General features: G+C 36.6%; 1 pseudogene; it reads left to right on the top strand.

Moving 5' to 3' along the window:
- The first annotated feature begins 435 nt into the window (after positions 1-435).
- On the top strand, positions 436-15524 carry LOC133668543 (uncharacterized; annotated as a pseudogene).
- Positions 15525-16722: the final 1198 nt, after the last annotated feature.

Genomic DNA, 16722 nt, shown 5'->3' with positions numbered 1-16722 from the left:
GTTATTCTAAAATAATCGAACCAAAATCGGTCAATTTAAACTGGTTTGAATTCAATTTTTTTTTTTTAATTTTAGTTTAATTATTTTATTTAATAAAAATCAAACTAAATTGAAAATAATCCCTCTTTACCCTACTACTTTAACTTCCACACGTCATTTCAATTCTTTTTTCAAAATATTAAAACCACGTCCGGAAAAAAAATACTCTCTATGTGTAACTTTTGTTTTTATATACTTTTTAAAAATATATTTATTTTATTTCTTTATACTTTTTATTATTTTAATATATAAAAAATCATTCTAATATTTTTCTTTCTCCATATCCTTTGCAAAATTTCCACAACAACTGGGTCCACACGTTAACAAACAACTGGGTCCACGCGTTCACATTATTGAGGTCGAACAGGTTACTGCTACCAAAGTCTTCCAAGTCAAGGGATATCCATTATTATTTTTTGCTTCAACTCCATTATTGTTTTTCCTCGAACCGTTCTTCTCTCTGTGCTATTACTGTAACAATCTCTTCCATATTATACCATTCTCTGTTCCATATACTCTTCTCTTGCCTGTGCTTTCTGCTCTTTTTTTCTGATCACTGCTCAGGGCAAGGCAGCTCTTGCAGGGCATCTTGAATCCAGGTTAAGTATTTTTACTTCATCTTCTTCGTCTGTTGGTGTTCCTGTTTTTCTCCTGCAACTATTGCTTGAATCTTTTTTAAGTAAAGGACAGGTTGTAGGATAACAATAACAAGGTGAATAATAATAATTTTTTTTCTCTCAGATCCCTTTTCTTTACTGATTGTTTAAGCGAACCAGTAACCAGACATTTAAAGAACCTCATTTTGCTGCCAGAAGCGTTCAGGTAAACTATTTATCTTTTTGTTGTTTGATTCATTCAAGTAAAACAGGTTATTAAATTACCAAGGGTCATAATTTTTGCATGTTATTTAATTAAGTATTTTGATCTAGGAAGTCATGATCCACCAAAATTTATTGCCTACTAATTAGTAAAATTAATTAAAATTGCTATTAATTGTGACTAAATGATCTCGAGAAAGTAGTGAAGGAAAGTGCCTAATTAAAATAAGTATTTCATCATCTGTGGAAAAAAATAAACGTAACCTTTTATTTTTTTTCTCCTCCTATAAACGCCAAGGACTTTGTATTTCAAGTTCCCTTCATCTTAATTAATAAATCATTTTCTTGTGTTTATTCCTAACAATATTATAAAGATTATGCGTGCTTACAATTTTTAAGAAGCTTAAAATATGAAAAATGCTTTTTTAAAATTGTATTTTATTAATCATTATATTTTTTTTATTTTTAAAAAGCTTAAAATATGAAATATATTAGAATATTAATCTTTTTTATTAATTATATTCTATTCTTTAATTTCTAAAACTTATTTATAATAAAATTATATTTTATTAATCATTATATTTTAATTTTGTACAAATAATTCTTAATATCCGAGCTTCATTAAGTTTTTAATATGTTTTCTTACATATAAATTATAATTCTAATTAAAATAAAATAAAATGAATAAAATTATTTAATTTATTATTAATTAAATAAATAAATTAATTTATATTTAAATATTAAACACGCAATTCAATATGTCATGACTCTACTGGAAAATTGATAAAACATTGACGGGTCCAAGCGTTAACATTTTTTATTTCAATATATTAATATAAAAAAAATCATTCTAATATATTTCTTTCTGCAGATCCTTTGCAAAGTTTCCACAACAACTGGGATCCACGCGTTAACATTATTGAGGTCGAACAGGTTACTGCTAACAAACTCTTCCAAGCTATTGTTGACCATTGTACTGAAAACACAGAACAGAAAAAATCAAACAGAGATTTTGCTTCCCCTCCATTATTGTTCGTGTTCCTGTTTTTCACCTGCAACTATTGCTTGAATCATTTTAAGTAAAGGACAGGTTGTTGTAGGATAACAATAACAAGGTGAATAATTGAATTTTTTACTCATAAGAAAAATTTTAATGTAAGATATTTAGATACACAAAGGCTTGTAATATGGGGAAAAATAGAGAATGAAGTCTAATTCCTTTACATTAATTTTTTTAAAAAATTATTAAAATGATATAAAAACACCCAAGGAGATCATGTGTATATATTTGGATAGATATTAAAATAAAATAGTTTAGATATTAAATAAATTAGTAGAATTAATTGTTGATTTTCCATAAAATTTACGGATTGTATTTTTTATATATAGATTATTTATTAGATTTATTAAAAATTATATTATGAATCACATAGAAAAAAAAAACTAATTGAAACCCTTTTAATAAATCAAGTTTTAGAATCATATAATATCAACTGTTAAATTAGGCTATAGATTTTGTATGAATATTGAGGTTGAATATAAATAGGACTTTCTTAACATGTATTTAATGAATGTCAATTTAGCATTTGAAACTTAAAAACAATTTTAGTATATTTAATTTTGAGATGAACTGTTGCTTTAAATTTTTATGTACTAATTTTAACATTAAGAATAAAAAAAAATGTTTGCAAGCCATAGGGTTTATGGTGAAAATTAAGATTATTTCTGTAAAAAATACTTAATGTTAAAGAGATAAATATGATGATTTTATGTGCTCTTACGAAATTATATGAAGCATATATATTATATATCAAGTTGTCATGCACATGAAATAACTAATTACCGATAATTTAAACCACGTGGGAAACACTTTGCAAGTCTACAGTGTTTTTCCAATTTTTTCTTTATATACCTATATAATAATATATATAATAATTTATTACTAAATAAACTAAAATATGTTTGTTGAAAATTATGCAGTTGTACTTTTATCCCTTTATATTTTAATGTGGATAATATTATTTATTTTTTTAAGGTTTGCTATAAATTTAATGAAAAATAAATATTGAATCCTTCATATTCTATGTTATGGGTTTTTATTGTTATGGTTGAATATAAATTTATGAAAAAATAAATATTAAACCTAGTTGAGTTTATGGTCTGGATTCACCTCACATGTTTTATTGTGAGTAGCACTGTTCACTTTGTTTTTTTATTTTTATTTAAGGTTTGTTATAAATTTAAGGTGAAAAAAATATTAAACTTGGTTGAGTTTATGATTCAATTACGAGTTTTTTTTAAGGTTGAATATAAATTTAAAGAAAAACAATATTGAACCCGGTTAATATTTTTAATTTAATGTGATAATTTTATAAAGAAAAATCTTAAACTTTTGTAAGGAAAAAAAAGAGGCTTGGATTCAGTTCAATTTCCATTATGTCTATCATTGAAACCGTTTTGATTTGTTTTGATTGGTCCATAATTCATTGGTTTTTTCCTTCTATTAATTGAACATACAACTTTCTGACGTTAACTCCCTCCATTAGGAGTAACTTCCTTTGATTTTTATTCAATGTTCCTTTGAATTTCTATTTTTTTATAGGGCATCGTGTTGACATATCTTTTTCTTTTTTCTTTTCTATAGAGCCATTGATCAAAATGAGTCGACCAAATGATCCTTTTTGGGAATATGTTGAAAAGATGGATGGTGGTGGTGGTGGCATGACGTGTACGTTTTGTGAGCATTTTTTTTCCCAAGGTACTTCCATTACGAGGATCAAATCGCATTTGGCAGGAGCGAAAAGGCGTGGTGTTAAAGCTTGTAAAAATGTTCCACAAGAAGTTCTAGATGCAGCTTGGGAAGCAGTTATTAATAGCCCTCCAGAAAAGAAACTTAAAACTGTTGCGGGCTCAAGCAGTAACGAGGTCGCTAATGCAATTTCAGCTTCAACGCAAGAACAGAACAATGAAGTGATGCATGTAGAGATGGCACAACAAGGAGGAACTTGTTTCACTGGAGAACTTGCATGGGCAAATGATTTGATTGGAGGGGCTGAACTTGTGCAGCTGGAGAGAGGTAGTTCTCATGAGAGGCCATCAATTAATCAAACAGATGGGCCTCGAGGAGATTCATCCCGACCAACAGATACTCAACTCTGTTCTCCATCAGTAAACAATGATGCCAATATGAACAATGTGCAGAACATGGATGCAGTCAGGACAGAACCAGTACCGGTTCAAGTGATGGAACCAAGCAATGCAGAACTTGACAGTTTGGCAGGGCATGCTGGAAGGATACAAGTGGGAGTTCATGGCATGGAAGAAGGTGCGGAGGAAGAGAGAATTTGTCCGAACTCAGCGGAAAATGGCATGGAAAACACTGGTGATGGATCTAGTCAGCATCCCAGGAGACTCATAATTGATGCACAAGACAATACAGGGGAAGCAACACAAAGAATAGATCTAGTGCAACGATTAGCAAGGGAAGATTGGCTTACGATTAAAGCAATCACTACTTCATGGATGGAGGAGGAGGACGTGGAGAACAATCGTGGAAGATTAGTGCAGCCTGGCACTGGAGCTAGCTCTTCTGGAGGGGTTGCAGGCAACACAAATAAGAATAAAGGATATGCACTGCCAACGAGAAAAATGGTGAGTCAAGCATTCGAAGAACATAAGAAGACTATCTCATCTTTGTTGATGGGCAATGAAATTTCAAGTATTGGCATCTATGGGATGGGCGGAGTGGGAAAGACGGCATTGGTGACACATATACATAACCAGCTTCTAGAAAGACCAGAGGCTCCTGTTTACTGGATTACTGTTTCACAAGATACCAGCATTAATAGATTGCAGACAAGTCTCGCAAGACGTATTGGTTTAGATCTTTCCGGTGAAGATGAGGAGCTGCATAGAGCGGCCGTGTTGGAAGAAGAATTAAAGAAGAAACATAAATGGGTTCTGATTTTAGATGATTTGTGGAAGGCTTTTGACCTCCAAAAGCTGGGAGTTCCTGACCAAGTCGAGGGATGCAAGCTGATTCTTACAACTCGATCAGAAAAGGTTTGTCAACAGATGAAAACCCAACACGCGATCAAAGTGCAGCCTATTTTGGAGGAAGATGCTTGGACTTTGTTTATTCAGAGACTTGGACATGACATAACACTTTCTCTAGAAGTGGAACGAATTGCTGTGGATGTTGTGAGGGAATGTGATGGTTTGCCATTAGGAATTATTACAATGGCAGGAAGCATGAGGGGAGTGGACAAGCCGCATGAGGGGAGTGGAGGAATACATTGAAGAAATTAAAAGAATCAAAATGTAGGGATATGGAAGATGAGGTATTTCGGTTATTGAGGTTTAGTTATGATCAGTTAAATGATTTAGCACTACAACAATGTCTTTTGTATTGTGCATTCTTTCCTGAAGATTATATAATTGAAAGGGAGGAGCTGATAGGGTATTTGATTGATGAGGGAATAATTGAAGAAATGAGCAGGCAAGCAGCATTTGACGAGGGCTACACGATGCTTGATAAACTTGAAAAAGTCTGTTTATTAGAAACTGCTAAAGAGTATGGTGATCATAGTACAAGTGTCGAGATGCATGACTTGATTAGGGACATGGCCCACCAAATACTCCAAACAAACTCTTCAGTCATGGTTGGGGGATATAATGATGAATTACCAGATGTGGATATGTGGAAAGAGAATCTAGTGAGAGTCTCTCTGAAGCATTTTTATTTCAAGGAAATTCCTTCTAGTCATTCACCGAGATGTCCCAATCTCTCAACTCTATTGCTGTGTGATAATCATTATTTGCAATTTATTGCAGATTCTTTTTTCACGCAATTGCATGGGCTCAAGGTTCTTGATCTGTCTCGTACAGAAATCATAGAATTGCCTGATTCTGTCTCTGAACTGGTGAGTCTCACTGCATTATTGCTCGAAGAATGCAGAAATTTAAGGCATGTACCATCATTAGAAAAGCTCGGAGCACTGAAGAGGCTAGATCTCTCTGGTACTTCGGCACTTAAAAAGATACCTCAAGGCATGCAATGTCTATCTAAAGAAATTTAAGACAGTGTTTTACATAAAGAAAACTTCAATCGTATACCTATTCTGTTGTTCTATACATGTATATATAGCAGGAAATTATGTGGCAAGGAAAGACAATCTTGCACATAATTTCTCCAAGAATCTCGCTAGGATTTCAGACTAATAATAACAGAGCATAAAATCATGTCTAATCTAGGTAACAAATAAATTACATTAGGGAATATTATAATACTGGAATATCTGTATCAATAGTTGCAGCTGGAATTTCTTCTTCAATATCTGTTGTATTTTCTGCAGTATCTTCAATACTCCCCCTCAAGCTGGATCGAGCGGATTGGTAGATCCAAGCTTGCTCAACAACCGGTGAAATTGAGTAGATGACAACGCTTTTGTGAGCACATCAGCTAATTGATCATGAGAACGAACATACTGGGGTTGAATAAGTTTGGCTTGAACCTGTTGACGAATGTAGTGACAATCAACTTCGATGTGCTTTGTACGTTCATGAAATACCGGAGTGGACGTAATATGCATGGCAGCTTGATTGTCACAAAACAATGTCATGGGAGTAACCCCATGAAAACCGAAATCAGCAAGAAGTTGTTTAAGCCATATCAATTCGCAGGCAGCAGAGGCCATAGCACGATATTCTGCTTCAGCACTTGACCGAGCGACGACAGATTGTTTCTTACTTTTCCAGGACACCAAATTACCACCAACAAACATACAATAGCCAGTAGTAGATCGACGATCAAGAGAGTTTCCTGCCCAGTCAGAATCAGCATATCCCATGATGTTGTTATGACCATTGCGAGTCATAACTATGCCACGACCAATGGTGCCTTTCAGATATCGCAAGATACGTTTGACCATACCAAGATGTTGAACTGTTGGAGCATGCATATAACCACTGACAAGACTGACAGTAAATGTAATATCCGGTCGAGTGATTGTTAAGTAAATGAGTTTTCCAACAATTTGTTGATAGTAAGTGCAAGAAACAAGAGATTCACTGGAAGAGTCCAATGTTAATTTGCTGTCTAAAGGGTTGGCAACAGGCTTCGTGTGCAGCATATCAACATCCTGCAATAAATCAATTATGTATTTACGCTGATTGAGAAAAAATCCTTTACGGGAGGTTGCCATTTCAATGCCTAAGAAATATTTCAATGAACCAAGATCTTTGATCGGAAATTGCTGCTGGAGAGACCGTTTAAGCTGGGCTATGGAAGCTTCATTACTCCCTGTTATAATAAGATCATCGACATATATCAGTACAACCAGTGTATGATCAGAAACAATTTTAATGAACAAGGAGGAATCTGCTGAGCTTCTTGTAAAACTGAGACTCTCAAGAGCAATGCTTAATTTTGTATGCCAAGCACGAGAGCTCTGCTTCAAGCCATAAATAGATTTGTGAAGCTTGCAAACCAACATAGAGTTTCCACTGTGAGGATGTCCGGGAGGAAGTTTCATGAACACTTCCTCTTCAAGATCTCCATGTAAAAATGCATTGCTGACATCCATTTGGAAGAGAGGCCACCCCTGGTTGATAGCAATTGAAAGTAAAACTCTAACAGTGGTCATCTTGGCCACAGGAGCAAATGTCTCCTTGTAATCAACACCAAATTTTTGAGTGAAACCTTGGGCCACTAGACGAGCTTTGTGGCGATCAACTGTCCCATCTGATTTAAACTTTGTCTTGAATATCCAACGACATCCAACAGCTTCCTTTCCAGCAGGTAAAGAGACTATAGTCCATGTGTGATTTTCAGTAAGAGCCTTTAATTCTTCATGCATGGCCTGCTGCCATACGGGCTGTGATTGAGCTTCTTTAAAGTTTTTCGGTTCATGAACATTGGATATAGAGGTAAGGAATGCATTATGTGTTGGAGACAGTCGATGATAAGACATAAATTTGGAAATAGGGTACCTCACGTTGTAGGTGACATAGTCTTGCATGCGTGATGGCGGTTGACGTGTTCGAATAGAAACTCTTCTAGTGACTGGCAGAGCATCAAGAGTACCAGGCAGTTCTGAGTTACTGATATGGTCAATTGTGGAATTGCTGGAATCAATGGCAGACTGGAGGTGAATCTGTTGGTCAATCTGCAGAATATCATTGCTAGGATTAGATGCAGGATGAGTTGCAGCTGGAAGTTGATGTTGTCCCAGACCATCATTGTTGGATGTGAATCTAGTGGAAGACTGAGTGTGTTGGTCCGGATTGGGAAGAACACAATCAATACTAGGAACAATAGACAGAAGATTATTAGTGTTCTCAATACTGGGCAAAGGAAAAAAATTTGACAAAACTTCTCCCTGTTTTCCTGCAGTAAAATATGGTGTGCCTTCAATAAATCTAACATCTCTGGACACATACAATTTCTTCAATAACGGGTCATAACATTTGTATCCTTTTTGGGTTGTGGAATAGCCCAAAAAAATACACTTGCTTGCTCTAGGATCTAATTTATCCCGGTGAGTAGCTGATAAATGCATGAAACAAGTGCAACCAAACACCTTGATGTGTGATATATCCGGAACCTTATTCTGCAAAACTTCAAGAGGAGATTTAAATTCCAGCACTCGACTGGGTAAGCGATTGACAAGATAAACAGCAGTAAGGATTCCATATGACCAGAAGTGTTTTGGAACATTCATTTGAAGCATGATGGCACGAGTTTTTTCAAGCAGATCACGATTTTTGCGTTCAGATACCCCATTCTGTTGAGGTGTACCAACACAACTAGTCTGATGCACAATTCCGTTAGAATGTAAATATTTTGACATGTTTTTGGACATATATTCGGTGCCATTATCAGATCGAAGGATTTTAATATGAGCAGAATACTGATTAAGGATGAATGAATGAAAATCCTTAAAGCAATCAAATACATCATGTTTAGTTTTCAGCAGATACACCCAAGTGACTCTAGAGAAATCATCGATGAAAGAGACAAAATACTTAAAACCATCAATAGAAGCATAAAAGGGTCCCCATACATCTGAATGAATAAGTTCAAAAACATGAGTGGTTTTCGACTTCGAAAGGGAAAAAGGAAGTCGTGTAGATTTCGAAAAATGACAAATCTCACAATTGAGAGGTTCTTGTATTGGGACGGATTTTATTTTATTGAGGACAAACTCTGAAGGGTGCGCTAGCCGACGATGCCATAAGAGGTGCTCATGTGAATGATTAATGGTTGCTTGAAAACTCCTGGGAGCTGGAGATTTATGAGAGATATAATAGAGACCATGTAGAAAAAATCCTTCACCAATCATCTTCTTGGTGACAAGATCCTGAAACACAACCTTGGATGAGGTAAAAATTACTTCACAGTTGAGAGTAGCTGTAATTTTACTAACAGAAAGCAATTGAAATGGGAAAGAAGGTAAGAAAAGGACATCTGATTCTATCTTATTAGACAGTAGGTTGATCTTACCTTTTCCCTTAACATAAGCATTTTTTCCGTTAGCAACAGACACAAAAGTGGGACGAATGAATGATTTAAAATCATGGATGCTGGTTAACTTATTTGACATATGATCAGTGGCACCAGAATCAATTATCCAAAGATCATGCAAATTTACAAGTTCTAACGCAGTCATGAAAGCAAGCAGTTTACCTTGACTGTTTTTCGGGTCTGTCTCTGCTAGAAAATCAGCAAAGTGGCTAAGGAGTGCAGCTGATTGCTTCTGGTCCTGACTAGTTTGTTGATCAGGTGACTTGCCCTGGACTTGCTTGTCTTGCAAATAATTTGCAAAATCAGATATCAAGGTTCCCGGAGTAGCAGGAAAAATCTCGGTGTGGTTAGAATTATTGTGGGCAAGGTATGACTTAAAATTGTTTGCACGTCTTGGTTGCCTCCTGAAATCCTTTGCAAATTTAGGCTTGAGTTCGGGGTGTAGAAGCCAGCAACGATCCATATGATGACCAATATTGTGACAGTATTGGCACTTGGAATCAGGTCGTTTCCCTTTGTAAGCTTTATTCTCAGATAGTGACCTGTACTGACCATGATCAGCATTTCTAGAACTCATGTCTTGTGACAGCAACTTGGTTTGATAAGCACGAGTATCCGATACACCAGCTTCCCGAGTCATTACTTTTCTGCGTATTTCTTCACGTTGAATAGTGGCACACACTGATTTAAAAGTGGGCAGTTCTGGGTTCATTAGAATGTGGCTTCGCAGATCTTCAAAATCTGGACTGAGGCTCGCCAATAGCTGAAAAATTTTGTCCTCCTCAGTCCTTTTTCGTAGTATGGTGGCATCTGTAGTGTGAGGTCTGTACATTTCCAATTCATTCCACAAGTTTTTAAAACTACCCAACAATTGAACAAAAGGTTTGTCTTCTTGGTGAAGGCTGGCAACTTCACGATGGATCTGGAAAATCCTGGCAGAATTGTTTTGATTCCCATACATGTCACGAATAGCATCCCATAGATCAGAAGATGATTCTGAGAAACTAAATATTTCTGCAAGGTTTCTTTCCATGGAGTTGAGAATCCATGACATAACCAGTTGGTCTTTGGACAACCATGCTTCATATTCCGGATCGTTCACTTCAGGAGAAACAGTTGAACCATTGATAAAGCTCAATTTAGATCTTCCACCAAGGGCAATGGTTACAGCCCTTGACCAAGGAAGGTAGTTGAACTCATTCAACAATACAGAGGTTAATTTGTGGGAGGTGTTTGTGTCGTCTGAGTAACTAACTGGTGTGGAGAATTTGGAGCCAACGTCAATGGCTTCTTTCAAGTGGCCTTCCATGGCAGCACAACTGACTCTGCCTATGGTAAACAAAAAAATTCAGAGAACCTGCTCTGATACCATAAAGAAATTTAAGACAGTGTTTTACATAAAGAAAACTTCAATCGTATACCTATTCTGTTGTTCTATACATGTATATATAGCAGGAAATTATGTGGCAAGGAAAGACAATCTTGCACATAATTTCTCCAAGAATCTCGCTAGGATTTCAGACTAATAATAACAGAGCATAAAATCATGTCTAATCTAGGTAACAAATAAATTACATTAGGGAATATTATAATACTGGAATATCTGTATCAATAGTTGCAGCTGGAATTTCTTCTTCAATATCTGTTGTATTTTCTGCAGTATCTTCAATACTATCCAACCTGAGGTATCTGAGGATGAATGGATGTGGTGAAAAGGAGTTTCCTAGTGGGATATTACCAAAACTCTCTCACCTGCAAGTCTTCATATTAGAGGAGGAGATTGATTATCACTACGTTCCAGTAACAGTTAAAGGAAAGGAAGTAGGATGCTTGAGGGAGTTGGAAAATTTGGTATGCCATTTTGAAGGTCAATCTGACTTTGTGGAGTATCTCAATTCTCGGGATAAGACTCGATCACTAAGTACATACAGAATTTTCATAGGACCACTGGATGAAGATTATTATAATGAAATAACTGATTATGGCGGAAGTAAAACAGTTTGGTTGGGTAATTTGTGTAACAATGGAGATGGAGATTTTCAAGTCATGTTCCCTAATGACATTCAAGAACTTTTTATTTATAAATGTTCATGTGATGTTTCGTCTGGAATAGAGCATTCAATAGAACTGGAGGTCATCCACATTGAGGATTGCAATAGCATGGAGAGCTTGATTTCATCTTCTTGGTTTTGCCCTTCTCCAACACCATTTCCATCTTATAATGGTGTATTTTCTAGTCTTAAAGTGTTCAATTGCTCTGGATGTAGTAGTATGAAGAAGTTGTTCCCTCTTGTCTTGCTGCCAAACCTCGTAAACCTAGAAAAGATTACAGTTAGAGAATGTGAGAAAATGAAGGAGATAATAGGTGGAACAAGATCAGATGAAGAAAGCAGCAGCAGCAGCTCCGAATTCAAGCTCCCAAAGTTGAGAACTCTGGTATTGATTAAATTACCAGAACTGAAAAGAATTTGTAGTGCAAAACTGAGGTGCGATTCTCTCCGAGAAATTGAAGTAAGGAATTGCAACAGCATGGAGAGCTTGGTTCCATCTTCTTGGATTTGCCTCGTAAACCTAGAAAAGATTACAGTTGGAGAATGTGAGAAGATGGAGGAGATAATAGGCGGAACAAGATCAGATGAAGAAAGCAGCAGCAGCAGCTCCGAATTCAAGCTCCCAAAGTTGAGAACTCTGGCATTGTTTAATTTACCAGAATTGAAAAGCAAATGGAGTGCAAAACTGAGGTGCGATTCTCTCCAAAAAATTGAAGTAAGGAATTGCAACAGCATGGAGAGCTTGGTTCCATCTTCTTGGATTTGCCTCGTAAACCTGGTAGAGATTAGAGTAGAAGAATGTGAGAAGATGGAGGAGATAATAGGCGGAACAAGATCAGATGAAGAAAGCAGCAGCAGCAGCTCCGAATTCAAGCTCCCAAAGTTGAGAACTCTGGCATTGTTTAATTTACCAGAACTGAAAAGAATTTGTAGTGCAAAACTGAGGTGCGATTCTCTCCGAGAAATTGAAGTAAGGAATTGCAACAGCATGGAGAGCTTGGTTCCATCTTCTTGGATTTGCCTCGTAAACCTAGAAAAGATTACAGTTGGAGAATGTGAGAAGATGGAGGAGATAATAGGCGGAACAAGATCAGATGAAGAAAGCAGCAGCAGCAGCTCCGAATTCAAGCTCCCAAAGTTGAGAACTCTGGCATTGTTTAATTTACCAGAATTGAAAAGCAAATGGAGTGCAAAACTGAGGTGCGATTCTCTCCAAAAAATTGAAGTAAGGAATTGCAACAGCATGGAGAGCTTGGTTCCATCTTCTTGGATTTCCCTCGTAAACCTAGGAATGATTATAGTTGGAAAATGTGAGAAGATGGAGGAGATAATAGGCGGAACAAGATCAGATGAAGAAAGCAGCAGCAGCAGCTCCGAATTCAAGCTCCCAAAGTTGAGATATCTGGCATTGTTGAATTTACCAGAACTGAAAAGAATTTGTAGTGCAAAACTGAGGTGCGATTCTCTCCAAATAATTGTAGTAGTGAACTGCAACAGCATGGAGAGCTTGGTTCCATCTTCTTGGATTTCCCTCGTAAACCTAGAAAAGATTACAGTTAGAGGATGTGAGAAGATGGAGGAGATAATAGGTGGAACAAGATCAGATGAAGAAAGCAGCAGCAGCAGCTCCGAATTCAAGCTCCCAAAGTTGAGAACTCTGGTATTGATTAAATTACCAGAACTGAAAAGAATTTGTAGTGCAAAACTGAGGTGCGATTCTCTCCGAGAAATTGAAGTAAGGAATTGCAACAGCATGGAGAGCTTGGTTCCATCTTCTTGGATTTGCCTCGTAAACCTAGAAAAGATTACAGTTGGAGAATGTGAGAAGATGGAGGAGATAATAGGCGGAACAAGATCAGATGAAGAAAGCAGCAGCAGCATCACCGAATTCAAACTCCCAAAGTTAAGATCTCTGGCATTGTTTAATTTACGAGAATTGAAAAGCAAATGGAGTGCAAAACTGAGGTGCGATTCTCTCCAACAAATTGTAGTACGGAACTGCAACAGCATGGAGAGCTTGGTTACATCTTCTTGGATTTGCCTCGTAAACCTGGTAGAGATTAGAGTAGAAGAATGTGAGAAGATGGAGGAGATAATAGGCGGAACAAGATCAGATGAAGAAAGCAGCAGCAGCAGCTCCGAATTCAAGCTCCCAAAGTTGAGAACTCTGGCATTGTTTAATTTACCAGAACTGAAAAGAATTTGTAGTGCAAAACTGAGGTGCGATTCTCTCCAACAAATTGTAGTACGGAACTGCAACAGCATGGAGAGCTTGGTTACATCTTCTTGGATTTGCCTCGTAAACCTGGTAGAGATTAGAGTAGAAGAATGTGAGAAGATGGAGGAGATAATAGGCGGAACAAGATCAGATGAAGAAAGCAGCAGCAGCAGCTCCGAATTCAAGCTCCCAAAGTTGAGAACTCTGGCATTGTTTAATTTACCAGAACTGAAAAGAATTTGTAGTGCAAAACTGAGGTGCGATTCTCTGCAACAAATTGTAGTACGGAACTGCAACAGCATGGAGAGCTTGGTTACATCTTCTTGGATTTGCCTCGTAAACCTGGTAGAGATTAGAGTAGAAGAATGTGAGAAGATGGAGGAGATAATAGGCGGAACAAGATCAGATGAAGAAAGCAGCAGCAGCAGCTCCGAATTCAAGCTCCCAAAGTTGAGAACTCTGGCATTGTTTAATTTACCAGAACTGAAAAGAATTTGTAGTGCAAAACTGAGGTGCGATTCTCTCCGAGAAATTGAAGTAAGGAATTGCAACAGCATGGAGAGCTTGGTTCCATCTTCTTGGATTTGCCTCGTAAACCTAGAAAAGATTACAGTTGGAGAATGTGAGAAGATGGAGGAGATAATAGGCGGAACAAGATCAGATGAAGAAAGCAGCAGCAGCATCACCGAATTCAAACTCCCAAAGTTAAGATCTCTGGCATTGTTTAATTTACGAGAATTGAAAAGCAAATGGAGTGCAAAACTGAGGTGCGATTCTCTCCAACAAATTGAAGTAAGGAATTGCAATAGCATGGAGAGCTTGGTTCCATCTTCTTGGATTTCCCTCGTAAACCTAGAAAAGATTACAGTTAGAGGATGTGAGAAGATGGAGGAGATAATAGGTGGAACAAGATCAGATGAAGAAAGCAGCAGCAACAGCACCGAATTCAAACTCCCAAAGTTAAGAGAATTGGGCTTGATTGATTTACCAGAACTGAAAAGAATTTGTAGTGCAAAACTGATTTGTGATTCTCTCCGAATTATTGACGTACACACATGTGAGAAGCTCAATTTGTCTTCTATCTCCCCCTTCTATTGAAAAAATATATATACATCCAAAAGAATGGTGGGAGTCAGAAGTGGAGTGGGAGGATCCTAACGCTAAGGAAGTCCTTCGTCCCTTTATAGTGTTTTGGGCCGAGCCACTGGTAGGAAACGACTCCGCCTTCAATATAATATAATAGATATTGAATTCCTCTCTTTCTCTCACAATCTTAATTTAATTTGAATGAATTATTAGCCTCAACAACATCCATTGCTGTGTGTTTATATTAAATTTGACCCACAAGTATGATTAACCTAATGATTTTATTTTATCATTCCCAATCGTAGCACCTTTTATATTTGTCCCTTTAATTTTGAGACACTAATTAAATATTATCTAAAATTCCTCTTTTTATTTATTATTTATAGGAAGATGCTTAATTTGTTTATGTGGGATTGGATAACTATTGTCTTTTTAAAGGCTAGATTTTAAATGAGAATTTGATTAGCTTTAAAGTTTGTTCCTTTATAATAATTTGATAATCTTTTTGTAGATAATTTGACAGCCGGTGAAGGATTCCAAAGCTGCAGAATGTTTGTTGTTAAGGCATTTCAAGGAGAGATGATGCATCTGGGGAAGCTAAAGGGGATCCACACTCTGCATAGCTTCGGGCATGGAGACCCCCTGGCACAAGATGCGGTGGATTCTCCAGGAATCCTACTTTCTCTAGTCTCATGTCAGACAATTTCATATAATGCTTTTGAATTGAGTACCAAATTTATTATTGCTGTGGGATATCTGGGTACATAGCCTCTCTCTGTCTCTCTGAATCTTTCTGTCTACTTATAACCAATTCTCTTCCTGATTCAAGCCTTGTTGTCTGCATTAAGTTCCATCCACAAGGAAGCAAAAGAATGGCGTGAGTCAGTAGTGGAGTGGGAGCATCCTGATGCTGAGGATGTCCTTCACTTGGTCTCATGCATAGAGATATTAAGCCTGACAACTTACTGTTTCGTAGTGTACGTGAGTAGGATGCTCCTCCTAAGGCCACAGATTTTGAGCTCTCTGTAATAATCTATACGCCATGTATGGTACCTTGTAAGCTTGTTTTGGTGTCACAGATTGAATGAATTTTTATTTTCATCAATGGATTTCACGTGTTCATTCACTGTGTTCTCTCGTTTGTCTCCACGTTTGCAGGTAAAAGATGGGGAAGACTTTTGAAAATGGATATGTAATATTAAACTTTAAATTATAATATTTTAATATAAAGAAAATTAAATAGTCATAGAAGAGAAGTGTACAAAAAGTGTTATTTAGTTTTAAGTAATCACAGATGGATAAGATAACAACAGATTTAAAACTAAAAAGTGTGCAAAAACATCCTCAAATCGGACCCGCACTCTTGTGTCCTTCCATCCCTGCACTGGTCTGCCATGTCAAGGTAGTTCAAAGCTATCAGCTACGTATATGATAGCTCAGCTCCTCTAGAATCTCCTGCGTCAGACTTCCTTCCATTAGTGTTGTCTAGACTTTGAAGCACCTACTGTTCAACTTGATTGTTTCAAGCTGGGATGGACTCGTATATTCTGTCCTTTTTTGTTCATCCTGTATCGCTCTGGGTGTGTTTTGATTGTAACCTTCTTCATTATTTCAATGATCACTGTGTTAATCATCATCTTGTTCATTATTCACTAAAAATGATAAGCAAATTTTTGGGTTGAAATTAGCTCTGCATTTCCCAATGAATTTAGTATCAAGCCCGTAAGAAATGAACAGTAATCTACTGAAGCTCAGTTACCGAATGTTGAAGTCTACTAATGATTATTTTCCAGGAGCAGCATGCAATCAACATCATTTAGCTTTCCACTAATGAAAGGCACACCAAGATATCTACCCAACTGGAACTAAGAGATTTTCCATAATTGAGAAGCCATATTTATTCCATACCAGCACAAAAGCGCTCGCATTTTGCTGGATTACGCCTTGTATAAACCAGATAACTGATAGATGAAATAGGCTGGGAAA

Source organism: Populus nigra, chromosome 11, assembly GCF_951802175.1.
Source record: "Populus nigra chromosome 11, ddPopNigr1.1, whole genome shotgun sequence".
NCBI classification, from domain to species: Eukaryota; Viridiplantae; Streptophyta; class Magnoliopsida; order Malpighiales; family Salicaceae; genus Populus; species Populus nigra.
Note: the sequence above shows the minus strand (reverse complement) of the source record. Positions and strands in the feature narration are given on the sequence as shown.